This window comes from Tenrec ecaudatus, chromosome 7, assembly GCF_050624435.1.
Source record: "Tenrec ecaudatus isolate mTenEca1 chromosome 7, mTenEca1.hap1, whole genome shotgun sequence".
Classification (NCBI taxonomy): Eukaryota; Metazoa; Chordata; class Mammalia; order Afrosoricida; family Tenrecidae; genus Tenrec; species Tenrec ecaudatus.
In genome coordinates this window covers 105,417,910-105,423,141 of record NC_134536.1, presented here as the reverse complement: position 1 = coordinate 105,423,141, position 5,232 = coordinate 105,417,910, and the positions used below count along the sequence as shown (strand labels likewise).

At 38.7% G+C, this 5,232-nt stretch overlaps 1 non-coding gene across 1 annotated transcript; it reads right to left on the bottom strand.

Annotated features, from left to right (window-relative positions):
• Window positions 1–4,802: 4,802 nt before the first annotated feature.
• Window positions 4,803–4,967, bottom strand: LOC142454151 (U1 spliceosomal RNA). The gene has a single exon (XR_012785671.1). It is a non-coding gene; the product is annotated as a U1 spliceosomal RNA (small nuclear RNA).
• Window positions 4,968–5,232: the final 265 nt, after the last annotated feature.

Below are 5,232 nucleotides of genomic sequence, written 5' to 3'. Positions count from 1 at the left end.
TATAATAAAATAAATAAGGCACAAAAAATGTAAACTTCTTCTCCTTATCCAAATACTTTTAGGGAATGAGTCACTGGTCCGAATTACTTGGGAATTAATTTCAGAAATCATCAAGGCCACTTGGCAAAACATGGTCCACAAAAACCATGTAGTATATCCACTTTGGTGAACAGTGAGTGGGGTCTTAAAAACTTGCCAGCAATCATCTACGATGCAGCTATTGATGTCTTGCAACCCCAATGAAGGAAAGCAAAGACTGCCAAGGAAACACGGAGAGCTTGTGGACCACTGTGAACCTGAGACACCACAGCCCTAAGACCAACCAGAAGGAGCAAACGTTAGCCAGCTCCCACTGCCGGCTGCTCTAAATGAACTTCCTACATGGAATGGGAGAACAAAGGTGGAGACAATTCAAAATCATGTTAGAAGACCAGACTCACCCATATGACACAGACTGGTGGAATCCCCAAAACTATAGTTCTTAGTCAGGCTTCATGCCTAGAACCCCCATGGGTCAACTTTCAACCTAACAATAAGCAGGCTAAAGGATGAAATATCATCAAGGAGGTACCCACTCCTTAGAATAGTCAACCACATGAGACCAAAGGGCAGCACTTGTCCAGTAATAATGCTCATCAAACAGGAATGAAGAAAAACAGATGAATGGAAAAATTAAACAGAAGAAGCGAGAAGAGGGCTGTTCCATTGTGGGAACTGCACGTGAAGCAAAATGTGTATGGAATTCGGGATGAAAAACCAATCTGCTCCGTAAACTACCATTTAAATCACAATGAATATTTAAAAAATATGGCCTTGTGCAGCAAATATATGTATATATATGGTATATGACATGAGAAATATGTGTGTGGTACATTAGTCACATTTCTGGAATTCAATTCAAATTAGTTACTTACAGTACAGATGGTAAAATTATTCTAATATTCTAAAAGATCAAATAGCAAGTACTTGAGACATTGTGGACTATTGTGGTCCTTGCCACACCCACTCCACTTTGTGGTAAGAACAAAGGGCCATAAGTAGTATGTTGAAGAATGGGCACGGGCATATTGCAATAAACATCAACTGACAAAAACAGATCGGTTTTGAAATTTGATGTGCATAGCCTACTTTTATTATTCTTTTCGACTATAATATGGTCTGCAATGACAGCAGTTTTGTTTATTCACTGGGTTGGTGTAAGTAATCAAATATATGGGCATGGGTTTCCTAAAACGTAATGTGCTATACAAGTATAGTCTTACATGGTGTTTATTATTATCAAGGATTTTATAAACTAAGACTATATTCCATGAGATATCCTTATGCTGAAGCATTATGTGCTTCTTCCATATCAAAGCAAGTAATTGTCAGTGTTCTATGACCTGTTTCATAATATTAAAATACAAGATTGCTGAATGTACCAAATGAATACCTAAGGTATTCATTTAAGTGTCAAGCTTTAGATGTTTGGTCAATTTAGAGTATGTGACAAAAGCACACTTGATTTGTCTAATGAATGCTGACAAAAAATGTATAATTAAACCAGAAGGGAAATAAAATTGATGATATAAAATTAAGGAGGCAAAATATGGCCTTTTAAAAAACTCTGCTACCTTCAGGAGATAGAGTCTCTGGAGTGGTTTTCCTTCAAGAGTACTAAGAGATGATGCTCTCCATTTAAATAGATTTTAATTTGTTCTAAATTATAAGTGAAGTACAAAACACATGAGATGACCACATTAAAGAGTCATTGTTGAGCAAGTCAGAGCCTGATGGCAGTTTTGCTGTCTCCTTGGGAATGCTGAGCAGGGACAATGGCAATTCTGCTAGGAAATCTGGGAGAGCACATTTTATGGACATCTCTAAGGAGCAATTAAACTAACTGAATTCAATTAAAAATTGGCTTGACACCAAGATTGTATGAACCAGGAGAATAGAGCTATGTGTTAAATAATTTTTTTAAATCATACTTTGAGGAAGAGGTAGTCAATTGCACTGAATTTTTTCGGATGCTATCTAGAATGAGATTGGTTATTGTTATGATAACAAATCATTTTAATAAGCAAGGAACTTTAGGAATTTTTTCTGGGTCACTGCTTCAAAAGCTGAACTTAGAAGCCAAGTATAAACTTAGACAAAGTATTTCATTAGAATTTGCTTTTACATTATGGAAGTTATTCTCATCTTCCCGACTGTAAATTGTTCAACAATTACTAGTGGCGTCATAAGTTTCTACATGATACATTTAAAATCATGTGCATTTTCCAAATTGATAAGTAGAGATTGACACAGTGACTGCAACATTTATTTAGCCTAATATTGTGTCTTTTCCCTTCGGTTTGTATAGTTTTAACCTCAACAAAAATAGATGTAAGATATGTACATATGAAGACTGTCACCAGAAGCCTGTTAATTTATTATAAATACTTAGAAGATTAGATAACAAGCGTCACAGATTTTCTTCTTTTTCTAAAATACACCACTACTTAAAGGTATGGATCCAAGGACTGTGAAATGGAGAGATAGAATATGCATTCTCTGCATACTTTTCCACTTATCTTTTAAATTAATAATAATACTTGAACTTGTATATACCAGACCCAGTGAAAATATTTGACTCTAGGATAATCAACTATTTTAATGCTATCTATAAAGTTGATAGTAACATTGATTAGTTATTAGAGCTCCAACAGGAGTCTAAAACACTTCATTATGCTCATGCCAAACTTTTACATGGATCAAGAGGGGTTTTAGGAACCAAACAAGGAAATACTTCATGTCTTAAAATCAGGGAAGGTGTGAGGCAGGGTTGCATCTTTGCACCATCATTATTCAATATGTACACTGAGCAAATCACCAGAGAAACTGGTTTACATGAAGCAGAATATGGTATTGAGAATGAAGGAAGAATTATTAATAAGCTGTGGTATGCAGGTATCACAACCTTGCTTGCTGACAGTGGGGAGGAATTGAAGCACTTACTGATGTGGATCAATCATTATGACTTTCTGAATAGATTGTGCCTTGATGTCAAGAAGATGAAAATCCTCAAAACTAGACCAATAGGCAACATCTTCATAAAAGGTTGAAATTGTCAAACATTTCGTCTTGGTTGGATCCACAATCAATAGTCGTGGGAGCAGCAATCGACAGATCAAAAGACACATTTCATTAGGCAAATCTGCTACACAAATCTCTTTTGCCGCGGTTCTCAACCTGTGGGTCGCTGACCTCTTTGGGGGTCGAATGACACTTTTACAAGACCCGATTCATAACAGTAGCAAAATTGAAGTTATGAAGTAGCAACAAACATAATTTTATGTTTGGGGTGTCACCACAACACGAGGAACTGTGTTAAAGGGATGCGATATTAAGAAGGTTGAGAACCACTGCTTTAGGGTGTTGGAAAGCAAGGATGCTACTTTGAGGACTAAAGTGTGCCTGACCCTAGCCAGGATATTTTCAATTGCCTCATATGTGAGTGAAAAGTTAGATATTAAATAAAGAAGACTGAAGAAATCCTGGATAGGTATATTTATAGAGACAGAAACTGTATTAATAATTACTTAGGAGGAAATCAGGGGAGGATGGGATAAAATGGGGGCATTGAATAGAAAGATGGAAGAATTAATGCATTTGAACCGTGGTGCTGGAAAAAAAGATGGAAAGTTCCACCAACCCCCGTAAGGACAAACAGAGCTGTTTTAGAAAAAGTGCTCCTTAGAAGCAATTGGTGAGCCTGGTCTTACAGACTTTGGACATGTTGTCAAACAAGACCAGTCTAGAAAAACATCAAAAGAGAAGAATGCCCTCAATGAGAGGGATTGACACAGTGACTGTGAGCAATTTTGAGGAAAGCACAAGACAGTGCCGTGTTGAATTCTGTTGTGCATTGGGTCATTCTGGGCAGGACTGAGTGGATGGCACCTGACAATAACAGAGAAATGGAACAAGGCTTCAAAAATCCATGGATACATGGAATTGAAAGATAATGGGATTTCTCCACAAGCTTTTAAAACCCACTATGACTGGGATCACCATGAGTCAGCATGGACTGGATGGCTTTGAGTGGGATGATTATGTGTGCACTTGGCTGAGCCATAATTTTCACTGATTTTGCCATTATGTAGCCATGCAATGTAACAACTATGTAATGGTGCCTGTGATGTGAAAGGATAATATAACCCAATCCATTGCAACAGGTTTAAAGATGAATCTCTTAATCCCATGGTAGCCTTAATTAGATCAAAGAGTATTAGGTATCTGGGGTGTGCCTTGCAACGCCTTTTATCTTACAATAGATGAAAGTATCGAGAAGTAAACTGGTCACTGAAGGATCTGCTTCTACCCAGAGAGGAGAGCTGTGAGGAGCGTGCACGCCTTGCACCCAGGTCCATGCCATGAGGACCTCCTAGATCTAGGGAAGCTTGAATATAAGACACCCATTGTGGTTGTTGTTGTTAAGTACCATCCACCCTGTGCACAACAGAATGAAACGCTGGTGCTACATCAACCTCACAATTCATCCTATGGAGTTACCGTGTCCATTCAACTTGTGGAGGGCCTTCTACTTTCTGTACTTTCCTAGGAGCCCTGGTGGTGTTGTGGCTACGTGGTGGGTTATAATCGGAAAGGTTGGCAGTTCAAAACGTCCAGCTGCAACTCAGGGCTCAATTTTTTCTTGAGTTTTTTCAGTGTTGGATATGCTGAGTGTGCCCTTCCTTTTTGGTTTTCTCACTCTAGAGCTCTCCACTCATTAATGGCTAGGGTCTCTATCTTCATGAGCTTGGCTTCATTTTTTTTAGGGGAGAGCGCAAACGCAGTCCCCCACTACCACAAATTATGCAGTCGAGTTTCCCGCATTTGGGGAAATCGCAGGGGTCAGCACATCCCGAGCGCAATGGATAAGCCTCGCCCTGGGAAAACCACCTTCGTGATCATGGTATCTCCCCTGCCAGGTTAAGTATAAGCTTGGTTTCACTTTTGATGACTTCCAATTTTCTAAGCTCATACTTTGTATATTTTACTTTCCAATGATTAAAGGATGTCTGCAGCTATTTCCTCTTATTTTGAGTCAAATCCCATCAACAAATTAAGGTCCCTACAACTTTACCACATCCACCTCGTTGAGGCTGACTCTACTTTCAGGGGACAACTTTTCCTCTGCAGTGTTTTGTGTGCCTCACAAACAGAGGCGCTCAGCACGCAGCCCTGTATCTGATGATGTTTCAT